At 47.9% G+C, this 22,970-nt stretch overlaps 1 protein-coding gene across 5 annotated transcripts in view; it reads left to right on the forward strand.

The window, feature by feature from the left end:
* Hivep3 (HIVEP zinc finger 3) overlaps positions 1–22,970 on the forward strand; it is a 433,036-nt gene that overhangs the window by 307,781 nt on the left and 102,285 nt on the right. The window contains exon 1 of one of the 5 annotated variants that reach the window (XM_003461615.5): positions 7,588–7,875. The exons of the other annotated variants lie outside the window; for them this stretch is intronic. The gene's annotated coding sequence lies outside the window, so the exon portion shown is untranslated. Of the gene's footprint in view, positions 1–7,587; positions 7,876–22,970 lie in introns of those variants that run through there. 5 annotated transcript variants of the gene reach the window in all.

A 22,970-nucleotide genomic window follows, 5' to 3' on the forward strand; every position in this document is an offset into this window, starting at 1 on the left:
TCCTCAAAACTCAACTCTCAGGTGCCCTTTGAGAACCTTTCTGGGAAGCCTGGCTGCTAATCAGCCCTTCCTCCTGCTTTCCCAGACTCTGACCTCCTAGGCTATGCTGGTCTGGAGTGTATGGCTGGGAGTATGGGGATGGATAGAAGCCACCCCCGTTCAGGAGGTGCCTTCTCCACTCAAGGCAAATCCTCCTGTGGCCAACCAGCGTTCTGAGACAGCAGGATAGAAATGGAAATCGAAGGTGGCACCTGCAGGACCATGGTCATTGGCTGTGAGATGGGAGCCAGGTGGAAGGACACGGGATGTCCATGTGTAACACAGCTCCTGGGAGTCCTACCCACAGCAGGGCTTGTTGGCCAGCTCTGATCTAGACACCCCCAGTGTCTGTATCTATCCAGGATTCATTTCTCTGGCAATTCCAGAAAGAGCGAATCCCAGACAGAGTAGCCTCTCTGGGATAGGAGAACAGATGCTCAGGCTAAAATTAGGCTGCTGACTGCAACTTCATGGAGGCTTCACAAGCGGATCTGCTCCTTACAGCTGTCGAGTGTAGGAAAGAAGTGGAGCCCAGCTCCCTGTTGAGGCTGAGCAGCAATCAGAACCAACCATCTGCAGGGATTACACTGTTGTCTCCTTGGGGCATCCTCCTGGCCTCACAGATCCCCTAAGAGAGTGCCTATGAGGTCAGGGTGGGAAGGGACCGGCTCACTCTTAGGAGCTGCTTTTGTCTGACTTTGGTATTGAAAGCTTCCCCTTGGAAATTAAATACCTTATCTGATGTCATCCCACCAGGGAGGGTCTGAGCAGGCTTGGAGCAAAACCTCAAATTCAGGCAGCAACAAACAGGGCCATAGGAATGCTATAGGTGGGGACTTGGGGATGCAGGCTCTAGTCCAAGGAGCGGCAATCAGGGAAACTCCTTTCCACCTCATCTTTAGTTGCTCCCTGTCCATAAGGCTCCTTCTGAGTTTCATACCATCTGTCCAGGCTACGCCCTATGCCTGGGAGCGAGTGGGATCTACAGCAGCCCTTCTTTGAGAGCCTTTTTATTAGTTCAAAAGCCATTGCTCTCAATGCCCCCAGTGCCCCATATAGTATGCCTGACAGCTCAGAGCCTTTGCACCAGTAGATCCCTTTGCTCTTGAAAGTCTTCCTCACATCCGCATGACTACAAGTCATGGCTCAAATGCCACCTGCTCCTGAGGCTTATTCTAGCTGCCCTATTTAGGTATATGACACAACCCATCCCTACATTCTTGGCCATCTTACTGAACTGGTTCTATCTCATCTCCATAGAACACAGCTCTGCTCTATATAATTCACTTTTCTATTGTGTTTCTTGTTTCTTTCCTCTAGAATGTAACCTCCATGGAGGCTGGGGTTTTGGTCTGATTTTGTTCACTAGTGTGCTCCAATTCCCTGTGACAAAGCTTGACCTATAGCAGCTGAGAGTGTTCTACCAGATGCATGAATTTTGGGAACAGATACGTCTCCTACTCTTTTAAAATCCTAGTCATGTACCCCACTCCTAACTTCGTGCTCTAGGCACAAGTTCCCATTCCCAAGACCACTTCCAGATGCTTTCTGGGCCTCCATTCATGTGTTAAATGGGGCTAGTGGACCCTGTCCTGCCTGTCACAGAACCTTGAAGATGACACAAAGATTTGGATATGATTGTGCCAAGATCTATCAAGAGCTGGTTCATGGGCATGTGATACTGGCTTAGTCCACTGATGGGTTTATAGTTGGGCATGATGCTGGGAAGTGAAGCTGGAAGACCTAAAGAAGAGAGTCTCAAGAGGGCTTGTTTTCAGGCCAGTGGATCGTGGTTGACTGTGGAAAGAGTCCAGAGTTCCGAGAGCTGAATGGAGGCTTCACCTTATGCTCAAGTTATATAGTAATGCTGCTAGGTCCCACCTCACTGTGAGTAGCATGAGAAAGCTTTTGGGTGCCATATCTATTAAGCACCTAGTAGACACCAAGCAAGCATAGACCCTCAGAGTTCTCCCAACCTAGAGAGAGCAATGGAGCCAAATATCTGACTCTAAGATGACCAGTGTCTTGCTGGTGTATGCCAATCAAGTTACAAGGATATTGAGGAGAGGGCTTCAGATCCTGCTGGGGATGAAAATCAGGCAAAAATAAGAAAGCGGGGACATTTGAAAGAGATCTGATGGAGTGAGTTTGCTAAATGCTCAGGAGGGTTCATCGAGAAGTTGACTGGAAGGTTTGGTGGAGGAATAGGAACAGAAGTGCTCCAGGGAAAAGGAACGGTATAAGCAAAGGCTTAGAGTGTGCAACGTTGCACTGAGTTTAGGGACACATGAGATGTACTGCTCAGGCCAGGCGCTTTCCTGGGTTGGGGCAGAAAGACTCCCAGGCTGAGGGATGGAGGATTAGGTTTCCTCCGGCCTTGGTGAGGGTGGAGCCTGCGCAGTTGCGGAGCTAGACTTCTGCATCCTTTTGTTGTTATTGGATACACATCCTGCAAGCAGTATTGCAAGCAGTCCCCCTCTTCCTGTACTCTGCTCTCCTGCCTCCTTCTCTGCCTCCATTCACTGTTGTCGTAGTTAATTTCCATAGTGTGCAAGGCCTCTCTGTAACTGAACTGATAATTGTCCGAGCACAGGATTTGTCTGATCTTCGGATTTCTTTCTGCCTTTCCCTTGCTCATAAGCCACACTGACCCATTATCCTGGGCAGGCCACACGCACAGTATCAATTGCCATGGGATGAAGGTCCCACAAGGGGATAGGACCTAAATTTCTCCCCTTTCAAGCCTCTTTCTTCTCGTGTGTATTACTATTTTCCTTGTGTGCATGTTAATGGGACTGATTTCTCAACCTCCTCCTTCCTTCATTTTAGGAGTTATTGAAAAGTCTTATGCATTAGTGTCCCCTAAAATGCTTGAGGTGTGTGTGTGTGGGGGAGGGATATAAATCAACTTTCTATAGCTGTGACCTGAGAATAACAACTTGAAGGAGAAAATCTTTGTCTTACAGTTTCAGGGATTTTAGTCCATGGTCAGTTGGCTCCATTTCTATTAGCCTGTGGCAAGCAAAAATATGAGAGAAAGGCATGAAATAGGAAATCTGCTTATCTTGAAGTATCCATGAGGCAGAGTGAGAAAGAGACAGAGACAGAAAGAAGAAAGGGGTGGGGACAAGACATGTCTTTCGAAGTCATGTCTCCAATAATCTGTTTCTCTAACTGGACCTCACCTCCTACCAGCCATTCTGCTGTGAATTCTTCAATAGATTGCTCTGTTACATGATACAATCATTTCCCTAAGCCTCTCCTCTGAATATAGCTGCTCTGGGGATCTGGTTGTGAATACATGAACTGCCTATGTTGTGCACCTCTGTTCTTATACCTAAATGGATTTTATCCATTCATTTGGTCAGCTCTCATTTAATCCTCATTATCCTTATCCTTCCCTGAGATTTGCTATCATCCCCATTTTATAATTGTAAAAACTGAGGCACTGGAGCACTAAGCAATATTGTTAGAGCAGAGTCAGCACCCATGCTTGTCTGATCCAAACCTCAGATACCGATGCTCTGCCACCAGTGAGCACAAAGCCACGTGCAGAGTAAATGCTTGTTATTGATGATCTTGCAAGTTCCTGAACTTGAGGTAAACCTAGTCTCACAGCTGCAGGGGAGTGTGGCCTGACAAATCTTCTAATTTCCTGGAACCAAAAGCCTTGGCATCCCCACCTGCAGCCCACAGGCCTATGAGATTCATGAGAAGCCAGAATGAGGCTGTCCTAAGGCTCAGGCTGAAACAGACACTCAGCCAAAGTATAGGAGTAGGCCCCATCAACTTGATGGCAGTGGCCTAAACTGGGCAGCAGGGATGCATCAGGGTTTGGACTTCTGGTTTGACATGATGGGTGTCCCCAGTAATGAAGAAAATCAGAGGAGAGAATGACTCTATGGGGATGAATTCATAATGTTACCCTTTATCGAGTCTGTGGTAGGCACTGAGTGCTTTACTAAGGGCTCTGCTGTAGTGTCTTGTTAAAACATCATTACAGCCTTTAGGATGAGGAGATCAGGACCACCAAAATTAAGTTCTATGTCCACAGCCACACAGTAAGTGCAAAGCTGGGGACCAAACTCAGGTCTATATGGCTGAGGGCCTCTGTTGTCATCAGATTGATGACTGAGTCTGGAAGCTAGAAACACATTCCTAGGAGCACGGGGATGTTGGGTCTCTGCCCCGAGAGAGGTGATAATACTGAAAATACACACACACACACACACACACACACACACACACACACACACGCACGCACAATGACAAAATAACACAGAGCATTTGAGTCCAAAAAATGATAACCATGGGGGATGAGAAGTGAACGGGGTGGTTGGTAAGGCTAACACCTAAATTTAAATAATCTGGAGGGCCTATTGCTAGTCTCCACCTTGAAAATGCTCTCAAGAACATGGTGGTGGAAATCCCTGGCTTCTTAGGAATAACAATGTGTTCCAAAAGTATATTTGTAATTTGGTTGTTAGCAGCTGCAAATAAAATTTCACATGGAGACAGCCTTCTAGACAGCAAATCAGGTGCCAACCCTGCCCTCTGCTCCAATGTCTTTTAGCCTATGAAGTCTCTACAGCTTGATACTGGCTCTACAGCAGAACCAAACTCTCTCTCTCTCTCTCTCTCTCTCTGTCTGTCTATGTGTGTGTAACATTTCCATGGAAACAAGCATTCAGTATTCTTGTCTGAGACACCTGGACTGTGATCTTGAATGGTAGCCCTCAGAGTAGAAGCAATCTTACTATCCCACCCCTCATGCTGTCCCCTGCCCTCCCTTAAGCTTTGCAAAGAGCAGAATAGTATTTAGGAAGTTACTTCAGCACATCCAGTTACCTGTCAGTCTCCATCTGTGGATGGAGCTTCCAGGACACAGACTTGTTTATTTTCTGTTCCCAGTACAAGGAAGTTTTCTGAGTCATGTCTGAAGAATGAAAAAATGTAGGAAGGCCCCCAGGGTCAAATGCTGGGATTTTCTCAAGACCTAGCCCAGTTACATGTGAGGGCTGGGACTGAGGAAGAAAGAGCATCTGAACTATCGCCTTCTAAATTGTGTCCCATCCAGCTATTCTGTGGGATTGGTGCCCTACTGTGCTAGCCCAGCCTGTGTTTCTGAGCTCTCAGACCACAGTCTTGAAGACCTTCTAGTCTCCAGTGAGAAGCAGGCGTAGAATTGGGGTGGGCTTTGGTTATGGGAGGAGTTGGCGAGCTCTTCCTGGCTGGAGGACAGTCACACAGAGAGTCCTGTGCGGCTCCAAGGGAATCAAGTACAGCTGTGTCTGGTACAGTGAAGGCGCTTGATGACTTCCTTCCCTGATACCTTACTGTGGTCAGTTCAGGATTATGTGTGTTTGGAGGCTGCCATGGGGATATCCTGGGATGCCTAGAGGCTGCAGAGGAGTTTTCCAAGGGAAAGGAGGACGAAGACAAATCATGGAAAAACAAGTCATGGAAAGGTAGGACAAAGGAGCAGTCAAAAGAAACTTCCAGGGCAGCCTTTTCGGGGCAGGCATGTGGCCCCCACTCCTGAGTACCCGGCTCAGTGAGAAATCTTCACTGAGAAACTTTCCACTCCAGCCCCTTACGAAGATCCCTGGAACCTCAGCCACAGTTCTGAGTCAATTAAGTCTGCTTCTCAGGTCCTTGGATTTGCCCCCCAGAACATCCGCCAAGCATCTGTAAAATCAGTCTTGCCTGGTGAGAAGAATCAAGATGGAAAGTTCCCCACAGTTTTCCCTGGAGAGTGGGCTGGACCTTCACACTCATCACACTTTGGGTGATGGGCATGCAGTAGAGGAAAGAACCATCTACTTGCCTGTGGTGACACAGGAGAGTTCGATTGGGCAAGGCTACTACTTAAAGGGTGGAGGACACTCAGTCCTGAGCAGGATGAAGGCTGTCATCTGAGCCTTTGTGTGAGCAACAAAAATTCATCCCTTTGGGGAATATGAATTACAGTGAGGGACCCACCTCTTCTACCAGGACAGTTGTGGGGGAGGAACAGGGCAGGAGTGGAGTGGAGGCCGGGATCTATGGGGGGACAGTTATCTTTCTGAAGGAAGGACTTGCCTCAAGGGAAGGTTTAATTCCAGCTGTGGTACTAAAAGCTGATAGAAATTGGAGGAAATGGGTGGAGGTCCACAGAACAGCTGGAGGCTTGGCAACCTTTGAGGGGTGCATGGTTATGTGTGTGTGTGTAGGCTCATGTCTAGCTGTTGTCACTTCTGCCTCTACTCCCTGCAAGCCTTGGAGCCATGGTTTCCTCCTCTAGTACCTAGGAGTCTGATGCCCCTTTTTAAGATGGGAATTCTATCATTGGAGCTGGTGGTCTGTTCACTCTGGTCTGACTTTGAAGAGAAGAGAATGGCTTCTCTGGAGGCTGTTACAGGAAAGTACAGAAATAACCAGATCACTAACCCTGTCCCTTGTACCCAGATGAGTTTGAGGCCATCACTTTGGAAGCCAACGTGTTCTATGGATCCTTCCTAGAAGTGACAGAGTTCTGGACAGTAGTGCCCTGTGAGTCCTTGGACTGTCTAGACCCAGAGAGAGTGAGGAGGGAGTGAAGGAGAGAGAGACAGAGACAGAGACAGAGAGCGTCTTTGCATTCTGCAACCTGTTCCATCTAAGCGCCTGTAACTTCCTCCTGAGCTGTTCTGGGGGCCAAACCCAGAGTGAGTCCCGGGTCTGCTGAGGCAAAAGGTTGACCATGGCAAACAACTGATGTGTCTGAACCTCTCAAGTAGGCATCTGTAGATCATGTCGAGGGCTGGAGACCTTGGCTACTGCTGGCTGGTGGGGCCTGGCTCAAGGACGCTTCATGCTGGGGCTAGAGGATGGATTGGAGTGACTCAGGTCCAAGCCCTGGGATCTAACAGCTTCTGGTGAAGTCGGGCTGTTGGGAAGCCCCGGGATGCCCCCCACCCCCATCCCGGGCAGGAGCCCAGGGAGCGCCCGGCCAGCTCAGCTCCGCTCTGCGTTCATTACACTGTGTTCATTACAGTGGATTCCCGACTGGGGAGGCGCGGGTTTCCCGAAGCGAGGCTGGCACCGGGGAGCAGGGCTGTAGGCACCAAGCCCTTTGGATACGAAGATGGACGCCGGCTGGCCAGGTGCTGCCGAGGTGTGGAGCTGAGTGGCAGAACCCAGCGGTGGCCACCGGGGCTTCCCCAGCTACCCCCCATTCCCCCTCCCCCAGCTCCAGAGGAAATGACCGGCGGGCGCTGGGGAGGGCACGGGGGGGGGGGCGGGGCGGCGCCCAGAGTGGCACGGGCTGTCACCGTGGAGGCCGGCACAGACCCTCCCCGTGGCCGCTGAGCCGGGGATTCCCCAGTGGAGGAGCCCCAGCCCGGCTGCCGCTCGCCACGCCTGTCCCTCCGTGACCCGGCGGCCCAGGCCTCTCTGGCTGCCCGCCGCGAGCCGGGCACGCCCATGCCCAGCGGGCCCGGGAGGCGCAGGGACGCACAGCGGGGTCCCCGGGCTTGGCGACAGGAAACTCTGGGGAGTGAATGGAAAGAAGTGGGTGGTCCGGCCCCTGCGACTTCCCCTGACATCACTGCCCAAATAAGGAGCTTCCAAGCGGCCGTGGGGCGGCTCACAGCCGCTCCCGCCGCCGGCGCCCGCCCCGCGCCCACCCCGAGCCGCGTGGGCCGCCAGCGAGCGCCCGGGGCACCGCCGGGCGGAGCCGAGCCGGGCGGAGCCGAGCGCGCGGGCGCTGCTGAGCAGCGAGGAGGCCGGGCGCGCAGCCCAGCGCAGCCCAGCGCAGCCCAGCCCGGCGCGGCGCAGCCCAGCCCTGAGCCGCGAGCCTCGCAGTCGCAGTCGCAGGTAAGCAAGGATCGCCCCGCCGCGGCCTGGCAGCCCCGGCGCTGGGCAGCGCCGTGTAGCCAGCGAGTGGCCAAGAGATTGGCGGGAGGCGGACTGCTGGCAAAAGGGTGGGCATGTCGGGTCCAACTCCCCAGACTCTTGGTGAGGGCGGGCAAGGCTCCTCATCAGCTTGAGATTGCCTGGTGCACAGGTTCTGCGCTAGCGTTTCAGGGACATTACTTCTGTCACCATCCTAGGATGACACAAACGTTCCCGCGTTCACACACTTCTCTGGAGCACACTGGCTCCGGGCACAGACAGCCCTTTCGCTGTTGACATGCCCAGCCTCAGTGTCCTGCAAAGCCCCACGCCCTCGTGGAGCGCTCATCCCCGGGGAACAGGGCACACCCACACCGGCTGGGAACTGCTGAATGGGTTTGGCAGCCCTGGCCGCCTTCCCCAGGAGGCCTTGTCAGTTTCATACTGTCAGCTCCAACAGCCTTGGGCTCCACTCACTGGGAGTGAGTTAAACTAGCAGGGCTCTGGCTCTCCCCTCCCCCTTGAAGCATGGGAGGAGGTGAGGTGTGCAGCCTAGGGGACTGTGCCTGGCATGATAGGGAGTCTGGCCACTGGCAGGCGTCTGCTACTGGCCTCACAGCCTGGTGTTTCCAGAAGGCTCCCTCTCTGCATTTCTGGGTGCATCCTCCCTCCACCCTTATCCAGTGCAGGGTGCTCGGGCTCTGGACAGGACTGGTGGTGGCTGCAAAATAAGTGCAGTTGGTGTCAGCCTTGACTTCTTGGAGGGAGTCTCTGCCTAGAAGCTACAGTGGCGCACATATACAAATGTAATGTATTCATGGACATTTTGATCAAGGACCTGGGAGAAATCTATAGAGCCAAGTTCTGAATCCATTGCTTACTGGCTCTGCAGATCTGAATAATCTCCATCCCATCCAGACTGTGTTTTATCATCTGAAAAAGGGGGGATGAATGTCCTTTGAGGTGTGTTGCCAGGGAGCATTGAGATCCTGTAAGTGAAAATGGTTTGTAAATGTCAAGCCCTGTGCACGTGCCAGTTACTGTGGTTTTGATGATTTCTGGGCTAGTATTTTTTCATGGCTCTGCTTTGTGACTTAGAACATCGTTTCTGTTCCATTATTAGCGGAAAGAGGGATGTAATAAGTGTTCTTTTGTGCCTGTTAGCAAATTTCTCAAAGTGTGTTCCATGGAATGTTAGTTCTGAAGGCTGTTCCACAAGTAAAGCTTTCCCTTGTTGAATGCGTTTGGCAGTTTCTCCAAGCGCTTTATCACTCACCTGGCCAATCATAATATACGTTAGAGAAATAAAGGCTCTGAGAAGTCCTGCAGCAAAAGAACCTGTTTGACTTTGTCAGACCCAGCATTTCTCTCTGGCTTGAGCCCTTTTCAAGTCCTTTAGGGAAACACTGCTTCAGGAGTGCCTGGAAAGGTGGTGTGTGGTATAGTTGCAACCAAATTTGGATCGCTAAATTCTAATTGCCCACTTCTAATGGAGCAGCCTAGAGCAGTTAAGTGGCTCATCTGAGATCAAACAACTAAACAGTGACCCAATATCACCCAATAGTTAGTGGTAAAAGAGGACTCAGCACCAGGCTACCCACCCCAGGCTCTTACCTCATTTAATTACATCCAGAAGCTGAGAAAATTCTCCCCTGGAACTAGTCTTGTTGCTTCATGTAAATACTCTGCAGAGTATTTGGAAAACATGAAGATTTAAATGACTTTCTGTTGGATAAACTGAGAAAAATCAGATACCTACTGTGTGCCATTCATCCCTGGGATATTAGTGTATGATATTCAACCAGATGCAGAACTTGGGATATAAAGAGGTCAGTGATGTACCACAGCATTCTTCACACACACACACACACACACACTGCTACATACTCCAGCACTTACTCCTTCACAATATATGCATGCACCAGCTCACACAGTTGCCTACACACATGATTTTTCACACTCATTCACACACACCCCTGTTCCTATACACACATCCACCCCTCCACATCCACACACCCGCTTCTACACATACTCCCACTCTATCCCATGCACCTATTCACACACATATCTGCTCTATCACACATACATCTATCCTGTTCTGTTTCAGACTGTGGCCAAGAGTCACTCAGCAGAGAACTCTCTTATCCCTGTGTCCCCAGGGTTGACAAGAGGCCTGCATTAGCTCCCCAAGAGTAATGAAGATGTGGGAAGCCCTCCTGGGCCAGTCTAATACTGCATTTCCTTAGTGTCTCCAAATGCTCCCCATTTTTCTGCCGTATTTGCCCATATTGGTCAACTGTCATTTGGTTGCATATGAAGGGACAATCAGAGCTGTGGGTCTACTATCCTGTTTTGTTTTAATCAACTGTCAAAGTGCTATGAGGGCCCAGACCCCAGTGCCCAGTAGAATGCCCCATTACAGATGAGACCATTAGCACCTAGAGGGAGAGAGACAGAGACAGACAGACAGGCAGACAGACAGACAGAGATACAGAGAGAGAGGCCAATGCCCTAACCCAGGCTAGCATCCCGGGGGTGCACAGAACATGTTTGCTGGGTGCCTGCTGGGCCCTAGTCAGCCTTCTAGGAATATCAGCAGTGAAAATGATCTAATCCCTTTGTTCAAGGAGCTGCATTCTAGTGGGAAGAGAAACAGTGAGTAGTAAAGGCCCACAGGTGCACAGAGGAGAAACCCAGCCAGCAGCCAGAGAAATGAAGGCTGTCAGCAGCCATGTCAGGAGAAGCAGACCTGCAGCTCTGTGTGTTTTGATTCTTAGAGCAGTTGGTATTTGTCCTGAACTTTATAATGAAAAAGTGGCAGCCATGCAAAGGTTTGGGTAAAGCATATTCCAGGCCAATGAGCAGTAGGTGCAAAGGCCCTGCAGCAGAAAGGGGCCAGGCTCAGGGACCACTGAGGCCATGCTGCCTGTGAGTCCCTTACTGGTTCCCCTGCCGGCACCTCTAGAGGTGGAACTGTAGTTGCTGATTGGACTCTAATTATCTTTCACTCCTAATCACTGAAGCCAAACTGTGCCTCACACACAAGGAGAGAGTTGGGTTCCCAAGGCTGCACCTTGCTGTGCTGTTATAGAATCCCATGCTGTTTGTAGGAGGTTCGAGACAGTTCAGGTGGTCCATCTGGATGGTTTGTGAATTGGTTGTGCTGTTTCCATTATTAATAACCATGATGTCATACATCTGTGCGGTTCTTGATCTGCTGCAGAGCACTCTCTCCTATTATCCCGTGTGCTCCTCTGTGTACTGATCTGTGGGGAGCGGATGTGTAGAGAACTCACATACTGCCACACAGGGCTGTAGGCTCACACAGGCCACCTCACCATCCTGTGTCTCTGCTTCCTCCGCTGAAAAGTGGGGTTACAGGGCAACTGACTGCCCAACGCTCTTCGGGGTGAAGCCAAGTGAGAAGCCACATGTCAAGGCTTGATGTGGAATGGGTACTTAGGAATTGTTGGTACCTATCTTATAGGCAAGGAACTTGAAGCTAAGTGAGATTGTGACTTTTTCCTCCATTTCTGTGTCCCTAGACTTCCCAGTCCAGGACTCAGGATACAGAACAGGCTTTTAGTAAATACTGCATTTGGCTGACTTGCCTGAGGTTGCACAGGACAGAGTGAAATATAAAGACAAAGCTTCACACTGGCTTTGAGGATGATCTTAGAAATATTGTTTTGTTGACAATTCTAGATGCATACGGGCCTTGGGCTTCTGAGGTGTGATATGCTTTGCAAACTAATACATAAATTTTATAAAAAAACATTGTGAAATCTTCTAGAAAAGGGCATTGAAGTAAGAAATTGGCCTTCTGATCATTGTGAATAGTGGCTCTTCATCCAGGGACCTATCACTGCCCTTTGAGGCCTTTGGACAACAGAGTCCCAAGTTCCACCCCACCGTCTGATTCAGAGATTCTGGAGGTGGCATCAGGGCACGTAGAAAGGGGGTGCCCAAGAGGGCAGGAAGGCCTTCCTCTGGCTTCCCTTTCTGCCTGCCGTTAGCTGTGGCTCAGACCCCCTTGTCCCATTCCTGCAGCAGCCACATGGCTTCTGCATGAGCTGTGGAGTCCCTGAGACCTCTGTTTGCATCTTCTGGCTTCCATCCAGGGACCTTGACCTATAGATTTTCCCTGTTGCAAACCTCAGTTTACCCATTTATGTGTAGTTACTTAGAGTGTGGTCCCTTACTTTGTTACAGGGCACTAGGAGTGTTAGGTGAGATGCTGATATAAAATGCTGGCTCTCCACCAATCCCTTTCTATCTGGCCCTTGGCTCTGCTCTCTCTCAGGTTGCTGTTTTGGGAGGATCATTTTGACCCATCAGTGCCAGAGTTCAAGAGACCCAGCAGTGGTCAAGTGTAGGCAGATACAATGGAGTGCAGAGTTATAAGCATTGCCCCTTGGTGATACATGGGCCTGGGGCAATGGTTCTGGTCATGGAGGAATCAGGGACAAGGTGCAGAGTCCCAAGTCCAGGAGTCTTTACGGACCTGCCACAATGTTGCTGTGTATCACTTGCCTATTCCCCCCTCTCTGAACCTCATGTCCTCATCTGCAGGCTGGCTCATTTGAGTCCCTGGCCTTCTTCCTGCTGTGAGAAGTTGCTGGGCCTTTTGTGTGCACGTGCTGAGTGGGCGCAGTGGCAGCGTGGGTTGGCAGGGTGTAGGGAGCTTGCCAGCCTTTCCCAGCCTGGACTCTGTTGGAATTGATCTTGTAGAGAAACCAGCCAACAGGCCGTGGACAGGTCAAACTGTGGTTTCTAATTGGGAGACCCAGTCACGAAAGAGGAGACAGGAAAAGAGACATGAAGGGCATTCAATTAAACTGAAGGAAAGACATTACCTTTCCTTCTTTTTTTCCTTAAAGAAAACCCAAAAGGCTCTGAGCCACCTGCTTCCCAACTAGTGTGTCTGTTATTTGAAGTCAGCAGTATGCTTGGGAGGAGAGTTGGGTGCAGGATGGAGGCAAAAGGCTGCAGAGTAAAACTGAGTAGCTGACCACTAGGTTAGCAAACATCTGCTGGGCACTCGTGGAGTGCCAGGTGCTGCTCTAGGCCCTGGGGCACAACAGTGTCCCAAACAGGTTACACTCAGTGTTCTCCTGGGGCTTCTAAAACAGCAGAGGGAGGGGTGCTAAGGTAGGGTGTTCCCTGGCTTCTTCTGTGTCTGTAGAACACAGAGAAGACAGCATAGCTAAGGTGGCCCATGTGTACAGTGTGAAAGAATATGAAACCCGCTACCCATATTCAGGGAGGATTTTCTTTCTCTGTGGGGTGCATGGAAGTCTGTGGCAGTGTCTCATTTAGTGCTGCATGGACAACTCAGCCAGACTGTTCAAACTCTGGGCTGCTCCACTTTGGAAACAGAACAGAGTCTACCTAATGGTAATTGTTATAGTAACATTAGTATTAACAGCAGCAGTGAGCAGCAACTGGGTAGAACTTTAAGTCTGCAAGTAATTGTCCACATCAATTGGCTTATTCAGCTCTCTACTAAAGTAGACGGTATCGCGCCATATTGTGGATGAGGAAATCTGGGAACTGTGCACATCAAATGACAAAGCCCAGGACTGTCCCATGAATGAGGGCAGAGTGGACCTCCTGCCCCACCCCAGACTTGCAGCACATTGGACACAATGTCTCCCTTAAGGAAATCCAGGACCTACTGCATTCTCCTGCATCCCACCCTGAGAGCTGCAGAGAAAGGTACCTGTTTCTTGAAAACAACAATGAACCCAGAGACTTAGGAGACATGATGACTGAATATCATGTGAGCCCTGAATTGGACACTAGGACCGAAAACACATGAAATGTGATATGTGATCAAACAGCAGTGAATGTTTAAGCTTTAAAAAATATTTATTAGGGCAAAAGGCACATTGCTATTAATCCACCTCAAAATATTCCACTCGTATCATTCTTGCCACTTGCTGAAGCGGTTATGGAAATCTTTCTGAGTGTCTTGACTTGGGTTTTTATGGCTGCTGCAATATCCTGAATTGATTCAGAATGTTTAACTTTTGTGGAAGTCACATGGTGCCAGATCCAGCAAATAAGGTGGATGAAGACACCATAATGTTTTTAGGAGCCTGTTTTTCCCTTGAATGTCACTTGACAACAGCATTTACTACATTTTCGGTTACACCTTGTACAGATACTCATGAAAGAGGACTGCCAGAACTGCTTCAGAAGTGGCAAGAACAATGGGATGTGTATTGTGAAGGGGATTAATGGCAATGGATTTTTTTTTTTATCGGTACCAGGGATCGAACTCACGACTGCCTGCTTGCAAGGCAGGTGCTTATGCAGCTGAGCTAAATCCCCAGCCCCGGCAATGTATCTTTTACTTTAGTAATTTTTTATTCAAATACTCATCAAACACTTTGACCATATGTCATATAAATAAAGTCTGAATTTCAATTGCTAGTCAAACACCAATGTTAATTTCTTTCTTTTGACAAATATACATCATTATGTAAGATGCTGGGAAACTAGGCAGTCTGTTTTGTCTGTATAACTTTTCTGCCTATCTAAAAGTATTCTGAAATGACAAGATTATTTAAAAATGAATGGTTAAAACTGCATGGAATCATACTATCTGACCTCCTCAGGGTTGCTTACTTAGGAAAGCTGAAATGCCCACTCAGTAAGCAAATCTCTCTGGTCACCTGAGGTGTGCCACCTGCAGTAGCCTTTTTGAGAAAGGGCAAGACGATAAACCACAGTAGTGGAGGGAGGTTGAAGCATTTCTCCCTAGGAACTTCCCCAAGTAACTGTCAAGCACACCGTGTAACTGATACTGTAGGCCATCCTAAGTGTGCCCTGCACATGTGGTGAACTCCACTGACACATCTTCACTTGCTGCTATGAGAGACAGAGGAAGCGCAGTTTTGTGGCAGCTAATGGCCGGGAAGGAGATACAAGGTGGTAAGAACAGAACTGGAGGACTGACAGGGCCTTTAAAAGTGACCTGGTTTTCTTTGACAGTAGAACGTATTTAAATCCAGGGAAGATATTTCATGGAGGGGAGGAAAGAGACCAGGAGCTAGGGCATTGCGAGGCTTAGTGGGGCCTAGTGCTCCATTCACAAAACAAGTAACTTGGCTCAGGAGACTCTCTTGAGATGCGCTCTCACCCCATGAAACCCACTGATCCCAGAGCAAAGGCTTGGCCTGTCTCTGCAGACAGAGTTCCAGGTTTCTGGAGGGCTTGTGGCTGCTCCACACATCCTTGCCCAGAGGGTGGGCATTTGGTGCCTGGCTGAACTGCAGAACAGGTAAAAGATGCTCAGGCGCATAGGAAATATTTTGCTTGGCTTATTAGAATGCAATTAGAATTCAAAAGTTAGGATGTCCATTCCAAAAAGGACCATTATTTTAAGCAAGCTCTGATCTTATGAACTATAGAAGCTCCATATTTCGTATGGTGTATTTTTAGAACATAAATGACACCAGGTATGAAGATAAGTTATGGGAGGAAAATAAAAGTCCTGTAGCCAAGTACCATTGGGAAGGTTTGGAAGCTCTTATATTGTAGTACTTCTCAGGGCCTTTAAATATGCAGAAGTACATTAGAAATCAGCAAACAATGTGTGTGTGTGAGTGTTACGAATATGAGTGCCTATGAAGTAGGTATCATGGGCATCTTTTCAGAATTGATTAAATATACAGACATATGCACATGTAATTAAACATAAGTAGCTGGACTACTTTGTAGAGAAGCATTTTGAAAATCACTGAAGTTATCTAAGGTCAAAGCTTTAAAAAAGGAAAGTGAATACACAGTAGCTCTAAAACTTGTTCCTGCCTGTTAGTTTCAGCTTGTCAGTTTCTCACATTTTTCCTGTTTTGTTAACTTAATTTCTTTTTTCTCAAAAGGAAAGTGGCAACTGGCATGCAAATGATCCTTCCCCCTTCCTTGTCTGCTGCGCTCATGGGAGGCAGAAGCACCATATTGCATGTTTTTGTTGCAGTGAGGGTCACCAGGCCCCTACGACAAATCAGTGGAGGCACTGCAACCCAGAAACCCATCTGTGACATTGGTGTTTTAGAAGCTCAAAAAGAACCACATTAAAAAATGCCACTACAGACTACAAAACCCCTTTGTGGAGTGTGGCTCTCCACATGGTCCTCTGTGCCCAGCCAGGTGCCGGTCAGCGGGCAAGCCAAATGAGGCCAGAACACTGCCCACTAATGGTGATGTCCTGCTAGACCCACCTTCTCCCCACTCCCTGGTCATGCCAGATGCCTGCTGCTCCTCAAATCCCTTGCAGCCTGGGCCCTGCCTCAGCCTCCCTTTCTCTGGCTATGACTCCATCCATGAATTTTGCCCCTTCCAAAGCCTGCTCCTTATTTGACAGGATTAGGTGAATCCTTGTCCCCAAGCACATGGGTGCCCAATCCGTGTGTCTTGGTTACTTTTCTCTCATTGCTGGGACAAAACACCCGATACCCAAAATGAAGGAGGGAAAGGTTTATTTAGCTCACGGTTTGCGGAGATTTCAGTTCAAAACCAGCTGGCTCCAAGGCAGAGTGGTATGGCACAGGGGCAACACTTCAAGGCAGCAGCCAGAGCAGGGAACAAATCTCTTCTCCCATACATTGCACACAGGTGGCTTCTCTCTCCGGGGCAGGTATAGCACTCACAAAAATCTCCGTGCCCTCCTCTTGCACAGGATGAGGATATTTGCAAAGTAAGGATCCTGGTTCCTTTCCGAGTCTCTCAGTTAAACTTCTCAAGATGACACAATGTATCAACCATAACTCTATATCATACTTGCTTCATGTCAGAAACTGAAGTTCGCTGGCTTTGCCTTGCCAGTGAGGACTTGCAAATAAAAGAAATGAGGAGTACAAAGGGGAGCCTGAAGGGAGAATATTCTTTCACTACAGATTAGAGTGGGGTGGGGTGCGGGAAGGCTCCAGAGACAGCTAATTTGAGAATGGATGGGCTAGCTCTGCCTGTCCCTCACACTTTGACCTGCCCTACATCTGGCCATGTGTGGCTTCACACAAGTGACCCATAGGCTCAGCTTCTGTTTCTTTGGCTACAATGTAGGTTACTGCTCATTGCCTCTCAGTGCCTTGCTTTGGTGCTGTGATATTTGTGGGGAGCCTAGAACTGTGCACAGAAGGTGATGTGCTCACTGTTACTCATGACAAAGATTACATCAACTAGTAAAAAAAAGTCAGCCACACTTTTAAACATGCAAACAGGTAAACAGGTAGTTTAGCAGATAAAAATGACTCATGAACATATGACAAATACTTAAAAATATAAAACACAAAGCATTATAAATTAAAATGAGATGATTTTGAGTGTAAATGGCATTTTTTTAAATAGAGAAGATCTACTCCTATTAAAGGCCAAGCAGAGAAGGGAAACTAAATCAGTACCAATGAAAATTAGAAGTGTACGTAGCTGCTTTGATCTGGCAATGCTTTACTATAGAAAAACATGCACCCAAGATACAAAGGTACAAGGACAAATTCTCTTGCAGCATTGCTTAGAGCAGAGAAAAATTGGAAATATCCTCTATGTCCATCAGTGGCAATACTTACACAATTCACAGTACATGGATAGCATGGAATACTTTGTGACCGATTAAAAAGGAAGAAACGAATCAGCAGGGCCTGACGTGGATGGATACTCAAAACATAGTCTTAACTGGAAGACAGTTTCTGTGTGATGTGTTTAATACAATGCCATCTTCACAGAAAAAGTTAAAGGGGTGTGCATATGTAAATATGAGATATGATTGAAATATATGTGAATGTTGGCATAAAAATTATTATAAAAGGTACATTGCCGTTAACACCCCCACATACTCCCTCTTGCTTCAAACACATTTATCCCATTGTTCTTCATACTTTCTGAAGCCGTTCTGAAAGTCCTCTTTCATGAGTGTCTTTACAAGTTGAGGTTAAAAAAAAATACAGTGAATGCTGCTGCCAAGTGCTATTCAGTGGAAGGCAGGCTCCTAACTATATCATGGTTTGTTATTATTCGGATTTTTCACTGGATATCACATTACGTGACTCTGTCTTCCCATAAAAACAAAATGACCATGAAGGTAAACATTTTGAATTGATTTAGGGCATCAAGACAACCATGTCAACCAAACTAAAGACACTCACGGAGAGGATTTCCAGAACTATATCAGATAGGGGCAAGAACAATGGGTAATGATGTTTGAAGAGGGGATGATGTTAAGGGAGGTTAATGGCAATGTGCTATAATATTTAAACATTTATCATATTTTTTGATCACACGTCATATGTTTTTTGGCTCATGGAAAAAACCTGAGTAAACCCAGTAAAATGTGAATAGAAATAGAATTTGGGGGGTTGAAGATAGTCTTGTCCACTTTTTTATATCAAATACTTCTGTATTTTAAAAATATCTATTTTTAAAGAAAGGAAACAAAAAAGAAAGCTCAAGAAAATGGAGAGAGAGAAAAGAAAGATCTCTAAGGCACAAGAATATTATGACAATTAAATGACATAATACTTGGCAAATATCTAATGCAGTGCAGGGCCATTAGTAAGCTCCCAGCGAATTCTTCTTGCCTCCTCCTTTCTTGCTAGAGGCTGTGGCATCCCTGTCGCTGGCAGGTCCACCTCCATAGGGATTACATGGTGGGGATACGGTGGGGATTGTAGCAGTGTTAACCACAAAGATGCATACTACCCAAGTACATGCCCTGAGGAGCTACCAATCTGCAGAGCCCACCGCATCTTATTCCCAGGCAGAGCCCTGAGTTCTCTCTCCTGGCACTCTTGTAAAGAAAAGCCCGACATCCTTTGCTGGGTGTTGCCCAACCCTGCTTCCTGTCTCCTCAAAAGCCGCTCAGTAACTTGCAATAGAAATGAGGTTCTCTTGGTTACTATCACATCCCAATGGCAATCTTAACCAGGTAGGTCATTCTGTGCACTGTTTTGTTCCTTATCTGTTTCTGATCTCAGTGAGGCTTTTTTTCCCACTCTGGAGATGTGGACTTTCCTGGTTCCCTTCCCCCACCATCTTCCACCTGGCTCTGATGAATTCCATCATGCCTGTTTAAAATCATTTTACTTCCAATTTGCTAATTTAATTCTAGTCTTACAGAATTTTGGCAACCCTGCCAAATCGGGTGCCAGATGCAGATTTAATGAGCATATTTTCAGTTTTTTCTTTCCTGTCTTCAGGAAGATGCTGAAGAGAAAAAGGCCCTGGAGCCATTCTCAGGGGACTTGCTCCCAGGTGCATCCTGGCAGCTGGGTGTGGTCCTCCAGCCAGGTCTCTCCCAGTCTAAGGGACAAGCTCCTTGGAGAAGAGAACCTTCACTGCATCCTCTTTCTGCCTGTCCTAGAATCCCCAACCCCATTCCTATCATTGGACTTCACAGGAAATGTGTTTGGAGAAAATTACTTATTTCCTCTGGTCCATGTCTTCCTGCAGCCATGTGCAGCTCAGCAGATGTTCATGGATTCATCAATTTAACAAACACATGCTGCGTACTTTCTAGAGAATTTCTCCAAGTGTGATCCATGGATGACCTGCAATAGAATTTTGTAAGGGGGATGGAGGGATACAAATCCCTGGGCCCTAGGCCATAAGCTATAGGATCAGATAGTGAAAAGGGATAGAGCCTGAGATTCTGCAATCCAGAGAATTTCTATGCTTCCTGAATTTCCACGTTTGTTATCTTATTTCATCTTAGATCAACTCCTCATGCAAGACATTTTTATCCTCCAGAGTAAGACTCAAAGAAACCAGGTGGGCGGATCGAGGCTACAAAGAGGTGAGCATTAGAAGTGGGACTCTGCCGGAGCCTTTTGATTCTAAATATAGGGCTCTTTCCTTCTTCCTGGGGCATCAGCTCAGGGGCCAGCACTGTGATCCATGATCCCAGTGTCACTACTCATGACTATGATCAGAGCGGATCTGCGCCTTCTCAAGTTCATCTGCGCAGATGCACCTGCTACCCTTCATGGTGTCCTTCCTGTGTGGACAAGTACATGAGACTGAGAGGTCAAGCTTCCCAGCTACCAAATATGCAAAACTGTAGGAGCAGCAAAGAGAACTCACCGTGCATTAGATTCTACATTCTGTTCCAAGTGGTATGAAGGGCTAAATGGAGCCTGCCATGGATTTTCTGTTAGGGGTAGTATTAGAAGGCACAGGGGGAGCTCTGGAGGCCTTGCCTTTGGGCAAATTTATTCTATTCCTGAGCCCTGGATCTTGTCATTGTTACAAGACTGGGGTTGGTCCCCATCATGGATCTCTAAACATTTTAAGTAGTGCAACCTACTCCTGCCAACCTTCCAACTTTTTTAACCCACATAAAATCTTTCATTGAATTCCAGATAAATAGCAAAGAGAAATAGAGACACTTTGAGTGGCTCAGCGCTTTGTAGGAGGCAAACTAGAAAACTTCCATTTAGCATTTAGCATTGATCATCTGTTTATCTCTTTCTGAGGCCCCGACCCCAGGCTTCAGAGCATGGCACACTGGGTTAGTCTTGGCTCTGTTGTGTTCCAGCTGTGTGACCTTGGACAAGTTGTTTCCTTTCTCTCAGTCTCAGTTTTTTTCTCTGCAAATGGGGCTGACAGAAGTTAAGTCAAGGTGGGGTTTTGAAAGAGCCAGTGTATAAAGGATGCTTAATGTGGTGCCCATTAAGGAGATGTGTTTTGTGCTTCTCTGATGGAACAGGATGCAAGGCATGAGAAAATACAGTCACTGAGCCAAAGAGACACAATGTCCTTCCAGTGAGCAGTGCGATTGGTGAGGCTCTGAAGTGGGAAAGAACTTGCTCTCAGAGGGACTCAGGAATAGGAATTTCAGAGGAGGAAGAGCAGAGTATCCAGCAGACCCCAGTGTCTGGCGGCAATGGGTTTAAAAAGGCACAGTTGAGACCATGTAGGGAAGTGTGACTCAGGGCTGGTGAGGCTGGGGAGAAGGGGATTCCAAGCTCTCCACAGTGGCAGAGATGAGGGTACCTGGCCCAGTCGTCCCTTAGTCAGGTCTCTGGAGCAAATCCACCTGCCTGTGTCCCCTCTCTAGATCCAGGCTACAAGAGAAGACTGCTCCCCAAGTCTTTCTCAAGTCCCCTAGAAGGGCCTCCAACTCAGATGCACAGGAACTTCCTTCCATGTGATGGTGGGAGCACAGAGTGAGAGCAGGTGGAGCTTAGGCAGAGGAGCTTTTCCAATTTAAGTGGCATGATTCCTGGCTCCACTCCTGCAGGCGCTGTGGAAGCTGCCTATGCCTGTTCAGTGTGGAAGCATGACAGTTTTCAAGGGCGATGTGCACTAAGCAGGTGACCAGGAAGCCACTGCTGCTGCAGCACATAAGTAAGTGTGTCTGCTGCCACCCTCTCCCCACCCAGCCACCCACTGTCTCTCCCACCGTTGCTCTGCTTTATCTTCTGGGCTGCTTCCTCCTGGAGCTTTTTCCTGCAGGATAGGAGCAGAGAATACCACCCATCCACACACCCCTCTGCAAAGACGTCCACACCCTCAGTCCCAGAACCTGTGATTATGACAAAGGGGAATTAAGTAGTAATGAATTAAAGTTGCAAATTAGCTGGCCTCGAAATGGTGATTTCCTGGATTATCCATGTGAGCTAAAGTAGTCATAATGGTCTGTAAAAAATAATATGTATATATTATTTTTATCATATAAATTTACGGAGTGTCATAATAATTCAGATATTGTAGGTGGAGACAGAAGAGAGCATTGGGGTATTACAAGGTGAGTAAGACAGGACTAGGTATTGATACCTTTGAGGGAGACAGGGCAGCTGCTGAAATTTTGGAGTGGTAAAAGGAGAGATTTTTCCCTTAGCCATCCTCCTGTCACCTTGACTTTAGTCCAGTGAGATCTATTTTGGACTTTCTGCTTTCTGAGTCCTCCAATTACAAATGTGTGCTATCTCAGTGCATTGGGTTTGTGGTGATTCTTTACAACAGCCTCACAGAGTGCACCCAGGCAATGCCACCTAATTCCATGAGACACTCACCTGAGGTTGTGCAAATTTAGCATGAAAGTCTCCATTTTATAGATGAGGAAACTGAGACCCAGCTGGAGCTGTACTGGGGAGAGGACCTCCCAGGGCACAGCAGCAGAGGGATGCTGTCTGCTGCCTCTCTGTGGGAGAAAGGTCCTGCTGTCCAGACAGCTCTACAGGTAGGAAGTTGACTGCCCCTCGTTGAGCATGGGGCCCTGAAAAGTCCTGAGCAGGCTTCTCGGGGAGCACGCTCTGCAGATACTGTCCCCAGCCAGATGCTGCACTCTCTCCCTCCAGGAGCCCTCCAGCCCCTCAAAGCTCCTGTCCCACTCTTTCTAAGTCAGTTCTCCTTCTGACAGTTTGTGTGTGCCCTTGCTGATCATAGAAGCTATGTCAGCTTTTGTGAGTGCCTCATTCTACAGCACATGCTGTAGAATGTCCCAAACTTATACACAGGATGCCTGGGTTTGTCCTGGTGCTGACATTTTGTCCCTCTAGTCTTGGCAAGTCCCTTGAACCCAGAGGAACCCAAGACTTCCCTACAAGCCCACTGAAGACGCTCTCCCCAAGGAAGCATTGGTGTCACTTCTCTGCCTAAGAGATACAGTTCATGAGCAATAACTCCTCTCCCAACAGTGGTTTTGTGTCACTGGGGCTGCAAAGAGGCCCTTCTTCTATGCTGGCTTTGCTGAGTACTTGTCATTGATTGGGTCCTGAGTAGGACCTGGAAACACAGAAACCAGCCTCTGGTGATAGATCGCATGAGGCACTCATGTTGGGATTGTGAAAATTTGTCATGAAAGTCTCCATTTTATAGATGAGGAAATTGAGACCCAGAGAGCAGTAAAACCTTGCTTAAGAGTCAAACAAAACAAAAGGGGAAACTGGCCCAGAGCATAGATGTCTTTCCTTCAACTCTAGGCCAGGACCACAGTCCTACAGATTTAATGCATAAGTTTATTAATCCAGCGTGTATTTTAAATGCCTGTTTTGTGTTATATCATGCTAAGATCTGAGCTACAACTTAGGAACACAACAAACAGGCCCCGGTCTTCTCCTGGGAGTTTGTATTCC

The sequence above is a fragment of the Cavia porcellus genome, unplaced genomic scaffold (assembly GCF_034190915.1).
Source record: "Cavia porcellus strain 051 isolate PalLab524CR breed Dunkin Hartley unplaced genomic scaffold, mCavPor4.1 scaffold_25, whole genome shotgun sequence".
NCBI lineage: Eukaryota > Metazoa > Chordata > Mammalia > Rodentia > Caviidae > Cavia > Cavia porcellus.